This window comes from Hyla sarda, unplaced genomic scaffold (assembly GCF_029499605.1).
Source record: "Hyla sarda isolate aHylSar1 unplaced genomic scaffold, aHylSar1.hap1 scaffold_1299, whole genome shotgun sequence".
In the NCBI taxonomy this organism is placed as follows: Eukaryota; Metazoa; Chordata; class Amphibia; order Anura; family Hylidae; genus Hyla; species Hyla sarda.
Genome location: NW_026607922.1, coordinates 56,543 through 73,129, shown reverse-complemented (window position 1 = coordinate 73,129; position 16,587 = coordinate 56,543). Strand labels below are relative to the sequence as shown.

At 46.3% G+C, this 16,587-nt stretch overlaps 5 non-coding genes and 1 pseudogene across 5 annotated transcripts; all 6 read right to left on the bottom strand.

Annotated features, from left to right (window-relative positions):
* Positions 1–807: 807 nt before the first annotated feature.
* On the bottom strand, positions 808–998 carry LOC130304935 (U2 spliceosomal RNA). The gene has a single exon (XR_008854642.1). It is a non-coding gene; the product is annotated as a U2 spliceosomal RNA (small nuclear RNA).
* A 2,101-nt stretch (positions 999–3,099) lies between these two features.
* LOC130304934 (U2 spliceosomal RNA) lies at positions 3,100–3,290 on the bottom strand. The gene has a single exon (XR_008854641.1). It is a non-coding gene; the product is annotated as a U2 spliceosomal RNA (small nuclear RNA).
* Positions 3,291–5,382: 2,092 nt separating this feature from the next.
* LOC130304932 (U2 spliceosomal RNA) lies at positions 5,383–5,573 on the bottom strand. The gene has a single exon (XR_008854639.1). It is a non-coding gene; the product is annotated as a U2 spliceosomal RNA (small nuclear RNA).
* Positions 5,574–7,660: 2,087 nt separating this feature from the next.
* LOC130304931 (U2 spliceosomal RNA) lies at positions 7,661–7,851 on the bottom strand. Its single transcript, XR_008854638.1, has one exon. It is a non-coding gene; the product is annotated as a U2 spliceosomal RNA (small nuclear RNA).
* A 2,091-nt stretch (positions 7,852–9,942) lies between these two features.
* On the bottom strand, positions 9,943–10,128 carry LOC130304948 (U2 spliceosomal RNA). Its single transcript, XR_008854653.1, has one exon. It is a non-coding gene; the product is annotated as a U2 spliceosomal RNA (small nuclear RNA).
* Positions 10,129–15,517: 5,389 nt separating this feature from the next.
* Positions 15,518–15,735, bottom strand: LOC130304951 (U2 spliceosomal RNA; annotated as a pseudogene).
* Between the last annotated feature and the right edge of the window lie 852 nt (positions 15,736–16,587).

The following is a 16,587-nucleotide window of genomic DNA, read 5'->3' as shown; positions in this document are numbered from 1 at the left end:
AGCGACAGACAAGTCGCATCGGCTGAAAGTAGGCCAGAATGTCAGTCCATGTTGGAGCAGGTTTAGATACAGTCTAAAGCATAGATCTCAAAGTCTGTGCACAGAATTTAGCAAGGGCCTCGCACCTTCTGATGCATCAGGTAGGTGCACAATAGCATAGCCTAACCCTCTGTACTTTGGTCTATATTGATGCGGGACATAGACAGCCAGCTGATGACCAATCCATTAGTGCAATGGATGGCTGGAAGCATTTGTCTTTGCCTTTGCAATACCACAGAAGCAATGCATGGTCAATGTACAGCAATGACACACCTGTGTGAACAGCCAGGAGACCCCCCCCCCCCATGTTATGTTACATAGTTACATAGTTAGTACGGTCGAAAAAAGACATATGTCCATCACGTTCAACCAGGGAATTAAGGGGTAGGGGTGTGGCGCGATATTGGGGAAGGGATGAGATTTTATATTTCTTCATAAGCATTAATCTTATTTTGTCAATTAGGAACATTCAGCACCCACCCGCTATCAAGGCAGCTGCCTATCATGTCATGCCCTACCTGCACAGGTGTGTTGGCTACTCAAATGATCCAATTAAGGAGGCCATTTAGTCAGCAGCAGCAGAAGTCCTGTGCCTGGACGCTCCAACAGGGGCCAGACACAAGCAGAAGCAGAAGCAGCAGAAGCAGCAGCAGCACCACCTTTTGTTTATTGGCTGCAGCAGCAGCAAGGCCCACAGGGCTGGCTAGCTGGCTAGCCAGCAAGCAGGTAGCAATGAAAGTAGGAATCTTTCTTTTTAACCCTGTAAGGGGGTGGTGCACTGTACCCGAAGATACTGCCATATCGGGTCAATGCATAGGGCGACGGAAGCAAGCTTCGAAATCGGCCCCCGTTCTCAAAAATCCATTTAATATATGGTCCCCAGATAGGGGACGTATCAGATATTAAACTGATAAGAACAGATACTACACTTGATCTTAGCCAAAAGGCCGAGAAGCGATAACCGTGAAAGGGGCGGGCCCAACAAGGTCCCCTTCATGGGCACTATCACTGCTTGCTGTCAGGGAGGCTGCCAGACAATTTTCCATGCACACTCTGGGCTGGGGGGCAGTCAACCACCAGTACACACAGCAGAACCTAAACCCATACCATTATTGCTAAGCAGCAAGACAGGGGCCCATTGCACTCCCACGGGGCCTTTTTAAATGCAATCCATAACCCGGATTTGCCAGGAACCCTTCTTACTCCTCCTACTTGCATGTGACACTGGGCTTAGGATCTGCATAGGAAACACACACACAAGCACACACCTACCTTTGTTGCCTGCAGATGCCTCCTTGGCTGTCCCCAAACGGTATCAAACCAACACCCACGGGAAGCTGTAAGCATAGAGGACATGCCTGCACCCCATTGGACTTACCTGTGTGGGTTAAATCCGGGTTATTTGACAACCTATGGCGGTGATGGTTCTGCTCAGGCAGAGCAGTGCTGATGCTCCTCATAAAGCTGTCGCTGCTGTGAAGGTTCTAGGTGACATCACAAATCCCTTTGGTTACATACACAACAAAGCTGGGTTGTTGTTGTTTACACTCTGCAAGGCCTGTGGAAGTGAGTGACATCATAGCACTGTAGTTCTGAGGGTTCAAGATGGATGCAACAATCTCCTGTTGCTTCTATGAAGGCCGTAATAGACGACATCACCAAACAGCTCCATAGTCACATACACAGCAAAGGAGAGATGTTGTTTACACCTAGTGATGTCAGTGGTATTGAGTGACATCACAGCACAGTGCTAAGGCTCCTGGGCCTGGACACAGCAGCGGCTGCAATATCTCAACGGAGAATACGTTTATATCTATGTGTGTGTGTGCGCATATATATATATATATATATATATATATATATATATATATATATATATATATATATTTCTCCGCCGAAATCACTTTTAAACCCATTTCCACCTTTTTTTCCCTTCTCTTCCTCTTACTTTTTTTTCACGTTTTTTTACGTTTTTCTCCTTTTCGCCTCTTTTCTGGGCGTATTATTCTTCTTTTTCTTCTTTTTTTTCGTCTAATGCATACCCCATCAGTGCAGCAATGCTTATTCAATACCGCCAGCAGATGGAGACACTGGGGGATAATTTTCTAAGGATTTATACTGATTTTTCCTGTCTGAATTTGTCGCACAGAAAGTTGCAGGCCAAATATGTGTGACATTTCTGCGACTTTAGCTTCTAGAGCATTTTTACAACATTATACATAGGTGCTGAATACATAAAAAGCGACTGTTCAGCGACAGACAAGTCGCATCGGCTGAAAGTAGGCCAGAATGTCAGTCCATGTTGGAGCAGGTTTAGATACAGTCTAAAGCATAGATCTCAAAGTCTGTGCACAGAATTTAGCAAGGGCCTCGCACCTTCTGATGCATCAGGTAGGTGCACAATAGCATAGCCTAACCCTCTGTACTTTGGTCTATATTGATGCGGGACATAGACAGCCAGCTGATGACCAATCCATTAGTGCAATGGATGGCTGGAAGCATTTGTCTTTGCCTTTGCAATACCACAGAAGCAATGCATGGTCAATGTACAGCAATGACACACCTGTGTGAACAGCCAGGAGACCCCCCCCCCCCCCATGTTATGTTACATAGTTACATAGTTAGTACGGTCGAAAAAAGACATATGTCCATCACGTTCAACCAGGGAATTAAGGGGTAGGGGTGTGGCGCGATATTGGGGAAGGGATGAGATTTTATATTTCTTCATAAGCATTAATCTTATTTTGTCAATTAGGAACATTCAGCACCCACCCGCTATCAAGGCAGCTGCCTATCATGTCATGCCCTACCTGCACAGGTGTGCTGGCTACTCAAATGATCCAATTAAGGAGGCCATTTAGTCAGCAGCAGCAGAAGTCCTGTGCCTGGACGCTCCAACAGGGGCCAGACACAAGCAGAAGCAGAAGCAGCAGAAGCAGCAGCAGCACCACCTTTTGTTTATTGGCTGCAGCAGCAGCAAGGCCCACAGGGCTGGCTAGCTGGCTAGCCAGCAAGCAGGTAGCAATGAAAGTAGGAATCTTTCTTTTTAACCCTGTAAGGGGGTGGTGCACTGTACCCGAAGATACTGCCATATCGGGTCAATGCATAGGGCGACGGAAGCAAGCTTCGAAATCGGCCCCCGTTCTCAAAAATCCATTTAATATATGGTCCCCAGATAGGGGACGTATCAGATATTAAACTGATAAGAACAGATACTACACTTGATCTTAGCCAAAAGGCCGAGAAGCGATAACCGTGAAAGGGGCGGGCCCAACAAGGTCCCCTTCATGGGCACTATCACTGCTTGCTGTCAGGGAGGCTGCCAGACAATTTTCCATGCACACTCTGGGCTGGGGGGCAGTCAACCACCAGTACACACAGCAGAACCTAAACCCATACCATTATTGCTAAGCAGCAAGACAGGGGCCCATTGCACTCCCACGGGGCCTTTTTAAATGCAATCCATAACCCGGATTTGCCAGGAACCCTTCTTACTCCTCCTACTTGCATGTGACACTGGGCTTAGGATCTGCATAGGAAACACACACACAAGCACACACCTACCTTTGTTGCCTGCAGATGCCTCCTTGGCTGTCCCCAAACGGTATCAAACCAACACCCACGGGAAGCTGTAAGCATAGAGGACATGCCTGCACCCCATTGGACTTACCTGTGTGGGTTAAATCCGGGTTATTTGACAACCTATGGCGGTGATGGTTCTGCTCAGGCAGAGCAGTGCTGATGCTCCTCATAAAGCTGTCGCTGCTGTGAAGGTTCTAGGTGACATCACAAATCCCTTTGGTTACATACACAACAAAGCTGGGTTGTTGTTGTTTACACTCTGCAAGGCCTGTGGAAGTGAGTGACATCATAGCACTGTAGTTCTGAGGGTTCAAGATGGATGCAACAATCTCCTGTTGCTTCTATGAAGGCCGTAATAGACGACATCACCAAACAGCTCCATAGTCACATACACAGCAAAGGAGAGATGTTGTTTACACCTAGTGATGTCAGTGGTATTGAGTGACATCACAGCACAGTGCTAAGGCTCCTGGGCCTGGACACAGCAGCGGCTGCAATATCTCAACGGAGAATACGTTTATATCTATGTGTGTGTGTGCGCATATATATATATATATATATATATATATATATATATATATATATATATTCTCCGCCGAAATCACTTTTAAACCCATTTCCACCTTTTTTTCCCTTCTCTTCCTCTTACTTTTTTTTCACGTTTTTTTACGTTTTTCTCCTTTTCGCCTCTTTTCTGGGCGTATTATTCTTCTTTTTCTTCTTTTTTTTCGTCTAATGCATACCCCATCAGTGCAGCAATGCTTATTCAATACCGCCAGCAGATGGAGACACTGGGGGATAATTTTCTAAGGATTTATACTGATTTTTCCTGTCTGAATTTGTCGCACAGAAAGTTGCAGGCCAAATATGTGTGACATTTCTGCGACTTTAGCTTCTAGAGCATTTTTACAACATTATACATAGGTGCTGAATACATAAAAAGCGACTGTTCAGCGACAGACAAGTCGCATCGGCTGAAAGTAGGCCAGAATGTCAGTCCATGTTGGAGCAGGTTTAGATACAGTCTAAAGCATAGATCTCAAAGTCTGTGCACAGAATTTAGCAAGGGCCTCGCACCTTCTGATGCATCAGGTAGGTGCACAATAGCATAGCCTAACCCTCTGTACTTTGGTCTATATTGATGCGGGACATAGACAGCCAGCTGATGACCAATCCATTAGTGCAATGGATGGCTGGAAGCATTTGTCTTTGCCTTTGCAATACCACAGAAGCAATGCATGGTCAATGTACAGCAATGACACACCTGTGTGAACAGCCAGGAGACCCCCCCCCCCCCCATGTTATGTTACATAGTTACATAGTTAGTACGGTCGAAAAAAGACATATGTCCATCACGTTCAACCAGGGAATTAAGGGGTAGGGGTGTGGCGCGATATTGGGGAAGGGATGAGATTTTATATTTCTTCATAAGCATTAATCTTATTTTGTCAATTAGGAACATTCAGCACCCACCCGCTATCAAGGCAGCTGCCTATCATGTCATGCCCTACCTGCACAGGTGTGCTGGCTACTCAAATGATCCAATTAAGGAGGCCATTTAGTCAGCAGCAGCAGAAGTCCTGTGCCTGGACGCTCCAACAGGGGCCAGACACAAGCAGAAGCAGAAGCAGCAGAAGCAGCAGCAGCACCACCTTTTGTTTATTGGCTGCAGCAGCAGCAAGGCCCACAGGGCTGGCTAGCTGGCTAGCCAGCAAGCAGGTAGCAATGAAAGTAGGAATCTTTCTTTTTAACCCTGTAAGGGGGTGGTGCACTGTACCCGAAGATACTGCCATATCGGGTCAATGCATAGGGCGACGGAAGCAAGCTTCGAAATCGGCCCCCGTTCTCAAAAATCCATTTAATATATGGTCCCCAGATAGGGGACGTATCAGATATTAAACTGATAAGAACAGATACTACACTTGATCTTAGCCAAAAGGCCGAGAAGCGATAACCGTGAAAGGGGCGGGCCCAACAAGGTCCCCTTCATGGGCACTATCACTGCTTGCTGTCAGGGAGGCTGCCAGACAATTTTCCATGCACACTCTGGGCTGGGGGGCAGTCAACCACCAGTACACACAGCAGAACCTAAACCCATACCATTATTGCTAAGCAGCAAGACAGGGGCCCATTGCACTCCCACGGGGCCTTTTTAAATGCAATCCATAACCCGGATTTGCCAGGAACCCTTCTTACTCCTCCTACTTGCATGTGACACTGGGCTTAGGATCTGCATAGGAAACACACACACAAGCACACACCTACCTTTGTTGCCTGCAGATGCCTCCTTGGCTGTCCCCAAACGGTATCAAACCAACACCCACGGGAAGCTGTAAGCATAGAGGACATGCCTGCACCCCATTGGACTTACCTGTGTGGGTTAAATCCGGGTTATTTGACAACCTATGGCGGTGATGGTTCTGCTCAGGCAGAGCAGTGCTGATGCTCCTCATAAAGCTGTCGCTGCTGTGAAGGTTCTAGGTGACATCACAAATCCCTTTGGTTACATACACAACAAAGCTGGGTTGTTGTTGTTTACACTCTGCAAGGCCTGTGGAAGTGAGTGACATCATAGCACTGTAGTTCTGAGGGTTCAAGATGGATGCAACAATCTCCTGTTGCTTCTATGAAGGCCGTAATAGACGACATCACCAAACAGCTCCATAGTCACATACACAGCAAAGGAGAGATGTTGTTTACACCTAGTGATGTCAGTGGTATTGAGTGACATCACAGCACAGTGCTAAGGCTCCTGGGCCTGGACACAGCAGCGGCTGCAATATCTCAACGGAGAATACGTTTATATCTATGTGTGTGTGTGCGCATATATATATATATATATATATATATATATATATATATATATATTCTCCGCCGAAATCACTTTTAAACCCATTTCCACCTTTTTTTCCCTTCTCTTCCTCTTACTTTTTTTTCACGTTTTTTTACGTTTTTCTCCTTTTCGCCTCTTTTCTGGGCGTATTATTCTTCTTTTTCTTCTTTTTTTTCGTCTAATGCATACCCCATCAGTGCAGCAATGCTTATTCAATACCGCCAGCAGATGGAGACACTGGGGGATAATTTTCTAAGGATTTATACTGATTTTTCCTGTCTGAATTTGTCGCACAGAAAGTTGCAGGCCAAATATGTGTGACATTTCTGCGACTTTAGCTTCTAGAGCATTTTTACAACATTATACATAGGTGCTGAATACATAAAAAGCGACTGTTCAGCGACAGACAAGTCGCATCGGCTGAAAGTAGGCCAGAATGTCAGTCCATGTTGGAGCAGGTTTAGATACAGTCTAAAGCATAGATCTCAAAGTCTGTGCACAGAATTTAGCAAGGGCCTCGCACCTTCTGATGCATCAGGTAGGTGCACAATAGCATAGCCTAACCCTCTGTACTTTGGTCTATATTGATGCGGGACATAGACAGCCAGCTGATGACCAATCCATTAGTGCAATGGATGGCTGGAAGCATTTGTCTTTGCCTTTGCAATACCACAGAAGCAATGCATGGTCAATGTACAGCAATGACACACCTGTGTGAACAGCCAGGAGACCCCCCCCCCCCCATGTTATGTTACATAGTTACATAGTTAGTACGGTCGAAAAAAGACATATGTCCATCACGTTCAACCAGGGAATTAAGGGGTAGGGGTGTGGCGCGATATTGGGGAAGGGATGAGATTTTATATTTCTTCATAAGCATTAATCTTATTTTGTCAATTAGGAACATTCAGCACCCACCCGCTATCAAGGCAGCTGCCTATCATGTCATGCCCTACCTGCACAGGTGTGCTGGCTACTCAAATGATCCAATTAAGGAGGCCATTTAGTCAGCAGCAGCAGAAGTCCTGTGCCTGGACGCTCCAACAGGGGCCAGACACAAGCAGAAGCAGAAGCAGCAGAAGCAGCAGCAGCACCACCTTTTGTTTATTGGCTGCAGCAGCAGCAAGGCCCACAGGGCTGGCTAGCTGGCTAGCCAGCAAGCAGGTAGCAATGAAAGTAGGAATCTTTCTTTTTAACCCTGTAAGGGGGTGGTGCACTGTACCCGAAGATACTGCCATATCGGGTCAATGCATAGGGCGACGGAAGCAAGCTTCGAAATCGGCCCCCGTTCTCAAAAATCCATTTAATATATGGTCCCCAGATAGGGGACGTATCAGATATTAAACTGATAAGAACAGATACTACACTTGATCTTAGCCAAAAGGCCGAGAAGCGATAACCGTGAAAGGGGCGGGCCCAACAAGGTCCCCTTCATGGGCACTATCACTGCTTGCTGTCAGGGAGGCTGCCAGACAATTTTCCATGCACACTCTGGGCTGGGGGGCAGTCAACCACCAGTACACACAGCAGAACCTAAACCCATACCATTATTGCTAAGCAGCAAGACAGGGGCCCATTGCACTCCCACGGGGCCTTTTTAAATGCAATCCATAACCCGGATTTGCCAGGAACCCTTCTTACTCCTCCTACTTGCATGTGACACTGGGCTTAGGATCTGCATAGGAAACACACACACAAGCACACACCTACCTTTGTTGCCTGCAGATGCCTCCTTGGCTGTCCCCAAACGGTATCAAACCAACACCCACGGGAAGCTGTAAGCATAGAGGACATGCCTGCACCCCATTGGACTTACCTGTGTGGGTTAAATCCGGGTTATTTGACAACCTATGGCGGTGATGGTTCTGCTCAGGCAGAGCAGTGCTGATGCTCCTCATAAAGCTGTCGCTGCTGTGAAGGTTCTAGGTGACATCACAAATCCCTTTGGTTACATACACAACAAAGCTGGGTTGTTGTTGTTTACACTCTGCAAGGCCTGTGGAAGTGAGTGACATCATAGCACTGTAGTTCTGAGGGTTCAAGATGGATGCAACAATCTCCTGTTGCTTCTATGAAGGCCGTAATAGACGACATCACCAAACAGCTCCATAGTCACATACACAGCAAAGGAGAGATGTTGTTTACACCTAGTGATGTCAGTGGTATTGAGTGACATCACAGCACAGTGCTAAGGCTCCTGGGCCTGGACACAGCAGCGGCTGCAATATCTCAACGGAGAATACGTTTATATCTATGTGTGTGTGTGCGCATATATATATATATATATATATATATATATATATATATATATATATATTCTCCGCCGAAATCACTTTTAAACCCATTTCCACCTTTTTTTCCCTTCTCTTCCTCTTACTTTTTTTTCACGTTTTTTTACGTTTTTCTCCTTTTCGCCTCTTTTCTGGGCGTATTATTCTTCTTTTTCTTCTTTTTTTTCGTCTAATGCATACCCCATCAGTGCAGCAATGCTTATTCAATACCGCCAGCAGATGGAGACACTGGGGGATAATTTTCTAAGGATTTATACTGATTTTTCCTGTCTGAATTTGTTGCACAGAAAGTTGCAGGCCAAATATGTGTGACATTTCTGCGACTTTAGCTTCTAGAGCATTTTTACAACATTATACATAGGTGCTGAATACATAAAAAGCGACTGTTCAGCGACAGACAAGTCGCATCGGCTGAAAGTAGGCCAGAATGTCAGTCCATGTTGGAGCAGGTTTAGATACAGTCTAAAGCATAGATCTCAAAGTCTGTGCACAGAATTTAGCAAGGGCCTCGCACCTTCTGATGCATCAGGTAGGTGCACAATAGCATAGCCTAACCCTCTGTACTTTGGTCTATATTGATGCGGGACATAGACAGCCAGCTGATGACCAATCCATTAGTGCAATGGATGGCTGGAAGCATTTGTCTTTGCCTTTGCAATACCACAGAAGCAATGCATGGTCAATGTACAGCAATGACACACCTGTGTGAACAGCCAGGAGACCCCCCCCCCCCCATGTTATGTTACATAGTTACATAGTTAGTACGGTCGAAAAAAGACATATGTCCATCACGTTCAACCAGGGAATTAAGGGGTAGGGGTGTGGCGCGATATTGGGGAAGGGATGAGATTTTATATTTCTTCATAAGCATTAATCTTATTTTGTCAATTAGGAACATTCAGCACCCACCCGCTATCAAGGCAGCTGCCTATCATGTCATGCCCTACCTGCACAGGTGTGCTGGCTACTCAAATGATCCAATTAAGGAGGCCATTTAGTCAGCAGCAGCAGAAGTCCTGTGCCTGGACGCTCCAACAGGGGCCAGACACAAGCAGAAGCAGAAGCAGCAGAAGCAGCAGCAGCACCACCTTTTGTTTATTGGCTGCAGCAGCAGCAAGGCCCACAGGGCTGGCTAGCTGGCTAGCCAGCAAGCAGGTAGCAATGAAAGTAGGAATCTTTCTTTTTAACCCTGTAAGGGGGTGGTGCACTGTACCCGAAGATACTGCCATATCGGGTCAATGCATAGGGCGACGGAAGCAAGCTTCGAAATCGGCCCCCGTTCTCAAAAATCCATTTAATATATGGTCCCCAGATAGGGGACGTATCAGATATTAAACTGATAAGAACAGATAAGGTTTCAACAAAATTTTATTGAATAAATAAGAAACCATACAAAATTTAAAATGCAAAATAATAAAAGGTTCACAAAAGTTTTAAAATACAAATAATAAAACCAGTAATAAAAGGAGAAAAAATAAAAATGGCAGGATAAAACATTATACAAATGTCATAAAAACTGATTATACTGTTATTTCGTTCCATAGAGGCAGACACCACATGGATGCTGCCTCGCTGGCCCCCAACTGTTTCTTGTCTCTTAGGTAATAGATGTACATCTCACTCAGGGCCAGCTTTATACAGTTTTTAACATCAATAAAATCATGTTTAAAAAGTAAGATGTTCCTAACTTTCCAGATGGCATTTTTAAAACAATTAATAATCATCCAGCAGATCATCTGCTGTTTAAAATTGGGGCAGTTAAAAAGACCGTAAAAGACACATTCGTGATTAAAATCTTTTAGGCCGCAGGCCCACTTCAAAAGTGGGCCTACCTTCCTCCAAAGCTCCCGTGCAAAAGGGCAGTTCCAAAATATGTGCAGCACCGTTTCGTCCACTCCGCAGCCATCTCTCGGGCACTTGGCTCTCGCCACCAGTCCTCGCCTGTGCTGAAACTCACGAGTAGGGAGGCACTGGTGGACGATTGCCCAGGCAAGATCCCTGTGTACATTCGCCAGAAACTTCCCGTACACGTTCCGCCATACCTTTTTGGATCTTGCCTGTGTGAAATTGGACACTGCCAGGGTAACCTCACTCCGCCTGAGGACCTTTGATACCTTTCTCTGGTCCCCCAGTATGTCAGGCTCCAAATCTTGGAGACCTAGGAGCCTGACTGTCTTTTCCAACACCACATAATGTTTTGGGGGACACAGAAGCACCGGAGCGTTCAGAGGGATGCGCAACCATCTTTTAAAAACCATGCCCGCAGCGTACCTTAAAAAGCAGCTAAAAATGCCATCGGATTTAATAATTTTAAAACAGAAACAGAAATACTTTATGTAAAAGAAAGTAAAAAGGTTAGGAACATCTTTCCCGCCATTATCTTTACTTTTGTACATAAAATCACGCTTTAATTTCTCCATTTTTGAACCCCATAAAAAAGTAAAAACAATTCTAGTTACTTTTTTAATGTATAAAATAGATGGAGGAAATACCATGGCAATGTATAGCATAATAGGGAGTAAAACCATCTTTATTATTAAAATCTTCCCCTCCATGGTAAGGTTTCTAAGATTCCACATTAAAATCTTCTTCTCCATCTTAGCTATAGCTGAATCCCAGTTAGGGCTCCCATCATTGACCTGGTTAAAAACAATACCTAAAACTTTAATTTGATCCTGTTGCATTGTGACTCCTGGGGTGATGGATGAATCCCAGGAGCCAATATAAAAACAGTCACATTTATCTGTGTTTAGCTTAAAACCAGAGACCTCGCAGAAATAGCTGGTGTTCCTCAATGCCCCCCTCATGGATGGAGAGTCCGGGCACAGTATGGTGACATCATCCATGTACCCCAACACCTTTAGATGGGTCCCTCCTCCACCAGGTATCGGTACGCCTCTTACTACCCGGTCTTTTCTGAGGAGGGCCATCAGTGGTTCGATTGCGCAAATAAAAAGGAGTGGGGACAGGGGGCAGCCCTGTTTGACACCTGATAAAAGAGGAACACCGCTGGTTAAAAAGCCATTAACAGAGACTTGACTAAAACAGGATCGGTATAAAAGCATGATTCGGCTTAAAATCGTTTCAGGCACTGCCATCTTTTTAAGAACTAAAAACAGGTATTCATGGGAGACCCTATCAAAGGCTTTTTCAAAGTCTAAGGATAAAATTGCTACAGTTTGATTTCTATCCTTAAAATACCATAAAACATCTCTTAAAATATTTAGGGATTCAGCTATAGACCTTCCAGGTACCCCACAAACCTGATTTGGGTGAATTAATTTATGAATAAAAGGTTTAAAACGGACAGCTAATAACTTGGCTAAAACTTTATAATCGACATTTAAAAGTGTGATGGGGCGCCAATTTTTTAGCATATCCTTTTCACCCTTTTTAAAAAGTAATGATACAATCCCCCTCCTCCAGGAAGGGGGAAGTTCATTAACAATAAAAGTTTCTTTATACAATAAAACCATATCATCCTTTAAAATATCCCAAAAAGCTAAATAAAATTCGATGGGTAAACCATCTTCCCCAGGGGCCTTCCCACTAGAAAAACTTTTAAAAACAAATAAAAGTTCATCTAAGTTAAGATCACGGGATAAAACCTCCTGGTCTAAAACATCTAGCTTAAAATCAAGGGAATTAAGAACATGTTCTAAAAAGGATGGATTAAGATCTTTCTTATTAAAAAGAAGCTGGTAGAAGTTAAAAACTGCATCTAACATGCCTTTTGGAGTGGATTCACCCTCAAGGTTTTGGATGATATCCCTCCTATTCATCACTTTTTTAAAAAAGAAACGGGAACATTTCTCGCCCTCCTCCAGGTGCTGCACATGTGAGTTAAAAATGATTTGTTTCCCTTTCTTTTCTATGGCATGTTTTATTTCAGTTTTAAGGTTTAAAATATCATTTTCTACATCCATACCAGCTTCTTTCAATTTAAAAAGTACATTTAAACGCATGTTAAGAACATAAAACCACTGTTTTTCCATTTTTGCCTTCTTCTTACCTGCTTTGATAAAAAAAAATCTGATTTTAGATTTGGTGCCCTCCCACCAGTGCAGCATAGGCTCGTGGGGTTTTCTTTGTGATTGCCAGCATTGGTAGGTCCGCACAAACTCCTCTTTTATCTCAGGGTCCTCTAGGAGTGTGGTGTTTAATCTCCAGAGGCCCCTTTTTGCTTTTTGCTCCCCCTCTAGCTCCAGGACCACCAAGAGGAGCTTATGATCAGAGAAGATATTCTGCTCGAGCGTGCATTTCAGGGGTTTAAAAGCTCTAGAGGAAAAAATAAAATCGATTCTGGAGCTCACTCTTCCATTGGACCATGTGGCGCCTGGGTCCTCCGGCAAGAGATCCTTCCAGCAATCTTTCAAATTAAAATCATCAATAAAATTTTTAAGCAGGTAAGAAGTGCGGTCTTTACGATTAATATCCCCACCCTGCCGGTGTTCCCCATCACGTATGCAGTTAAAATCACCTCCCACCAGCAGGGGGGAAGACCCAACACAAAACAGTGGTAAAATTTCAAATAGTTCTGCCCGCTCCTGTTTATCAGGAGGGGCATACACATTTAAAACACGAATTAAAAGTCCATTAAAATATAGATGAATTAAAAGAGCTCTGCCAGGCACAATCTCAGTTACTGTATGAATAGAAAAGGACTGGCCTCGGCAGAGCAGCCCAACACCCACAGAACGACAGTCATTTGCACCGGACCATATGGATGGGCCCAGCTTCCAGTCTTCTTTTAAGTCTTTATAGTCCATTTTACTAGGGATTCCACATTCTTGTAGCAGGCAAAGGTCAAAGTCACATGTCTCTAGATAAGAAAATAAAGCAGCCCTGCGATCAGGGCTCTTTAAGGACCTCACATTGAGTGAGGCAATTTTTACAGGGATAGGCATAGTTTATGGAGAGTCCGTGCTTGGAGAATCAAAGTCAATAATAAGCTGCGTACCGTCATCCCCCGCCTGCGGGGTCATCAGCTCCTTGATGTTCTGAGGGTCGGAGCTTGAGATCGATGATGCCCCGACCCTGAGCTCGCTCTCGTCCGAACTACGGCACGCCGCTTTCCTTTGAATGTCTTCCTCTTCTTCTTCTCTTTGTCTTTTAAATGTCACACTGCTGTCCATATCCTCTGTGTTGCTCTCACTCGATGTAATCTCTGGCCCCCGGCTGATGGATCTGCGTCTTCTTTCATCATTTGATGACTGGAACTGCTGCACAGGGGCCTGTGAGGCCTCTTTTCCGGAACCTTTGCCGCTACCTTGGGAAGTTTTCATCGCTTGTTCCCCAGCAAGCGTTGCTGAGGACTGTTGCTCCAACTTCCCCATCGATCGACGATGGCCAGTTTTACCCACCGGGTCCACTGCTGGCGGGGCAGCAAACCCTGGTTTGGCGCCACTTGTCTTCTTGGCCCTGTCCTGTATAGGCGGAGTAACAGGACCGGGCTCAGACCTGGCCACCTGGCTCCCCTTCCGGCGGGCTTTCACCGGGGCCTCTTCGTCCGGAGCAGGGCGACCCTGGGCCAAGCCAGTACCTGGCTTATGCTGCAATTTTGGGTCCACTTTTGCCCCCACCGAGGCCCGTCGGCTGCCACCCGCCACAGGTGAGCCCCCTTCAGAAGTTTCGGCGGGCTCTTGAGCCAGGTAGGAAGTCGATCGACGTCTTTCAATTTCCCGGGCAGTAAACTCGATCACCCGCCCGGGCTTCGTGGAATTCCCATGGCCTCCCCCTAGCACTACCACCGGTGGGCCCCCCGATGGAGCACCAGAGGTCTTGGGCCTGGACCCATCAGTACCTGCCATCTGGGGTTTGGGCATCTTAAAAAAGGACGTCTTTTGTCCTGTCCCCTCTTTGGGTGGGCCCAGCCTTGACCCACCCATCGTAGTTTTTGCTTTATGGGGACAGGAATTAAAATCGTGATTTTCCTCTCCGCAGAGGTTGCACCTTATCGTATGGCTACATCTTGAGGCTATGTGACCTTCTTGGCCACACCTATTGCAGCGAATCACACGCTCCGCGCCGCAGGTCTCCTGGGTGTGGCCAAACCTCAAGCAATTTCGGCAATACATAGGCATTTGAGGATAGAACAGGAAGCCCCGAACTCTCCCGATGGCAAAATTTGGGGGCGGATGGCAAAGACCCCCAATACCACCGGGATCCTTACGGAGCTTGACCCAGAACTTCCTCTTGCCGTTCCAGAACCGCACGGAGTTCAAGATTTTGTTTGCGAATCGCACCTCTTCGCAGTATCGCCGAAGAAAAGTGGCTATATCCTCCGTGGTCACATGAGGGCTGTGCATAGCCACCACCAACGGTATATGTTCCTCACCATAGAGGAACTGGAACGAAAGACCGTCGAGTCGATCGTCCCTCTGGTCCGCACCAGACAAGGTTGCATAGATGTTATCGCAACACGCCGTGGCCGTGAAGGTGACGGTATACAGGCCACGGCTTTCCTGGTCATTTAGACACAGGATGTCCTCCCTATTGAGGCGGAAGTAGTCAAGAAGAATCACCTCCGCAATGAAGCGGAGGTTCTTCAACTGACGATGGCTCTCCGACACCTCTATGCGGATGGTATTTCGCATCGACATTTCCCCAGAGGGGAAAGCCCAGGAGAACGGCATCTTCCACACCCAGGGACTAAGCCCCTTCCCCAATAGCAGCAGGGGCTCGGAATCCCGCTATAAAAGCGGAACCCTTACCCAAGGCAGAGGTCGGGGGTACCCTAGGTGCTTCCGAAGCTACAGGTAACGCTCAACGTACCGAAAATGCCTTCTGAGACACAAGGTCCCAGAGACAGGGGGATCGCAACCCGTTGTCCGTGGACTAAGCCCGCTCCCCAATAGCAGCAAGGGGGTGAAGTCCCTCCGTAAGGAGAGACAATCCCCCAAGGCCGAGAAGCGGGGTACCACAGACACCTTCCGACCAGACCAAATGCAGATACTACACTTGATCTTAGCCAAAAGGCCGAGAAGCGATAACCGTGAAAGGGGCGGGCCCAACAAGGTCCCCTTCATGGGCACTATCACTGCTTGCTGTCAGGGAGGCTGCCAGACAATTTTCCATGCACACTCTGGGCTGGGGGGCAGTCAACCACCAGTACACACAGCAGAACCTAAACCCATACCATTATTGCTAAGCAGCAAGACAGGGGCCCATTGCACTCCCACGGGGCCTTTTTAAATGCAATCCATAACCCGGATTTGCCAGGAACCCTTCTTACTCCTCCTACTTGCATGTGACACTGGGCTTAGGATCTGCATAGGAAACACACACACAAGCACACACCTACCTTTGTTGCCTGCAGATGCCTCCTTGGCTGTCCCCAAACGGTATCAAACCAACACCCACGGGAAGCTGTAAGCATAGAGGACATGCCTGCACCCCATTGGACTTACCTGTGTGGGTTAAATCCGGGTTATTTGACAACCTATGGCGGTGATGGTTCTGCTCAGGCAGAGCAGTGCTGATGCTCCTCATAAAGCTGTCGCTGCTGTGAAGGTTCTAGGTGACATCACAAATCCCTTTGGTTACATACACAACAAAGCTGGGTTGTTGTTGTTTACACTCTGCAAGGCCTGTGGAAGTGAGTGACATCATAGCACTGTAGTTCTGAGGGTTCAAGATGGATGCAACAATCTCCTGTTGCTTCTATGAAGGCCGTAATAGACGACATCACCAAACAGCTCCATAGTCACATACACAGCAAAGGAGAGATGTTGTTTACACCTAGTGATGTCAGTGGTATTGAGTGACATCACAGCACAGTGCTAAGGCTCCTGGGCCTGGACACAGCAGCGGCTGCAATATCTCAACGGAGAATACGTTTAT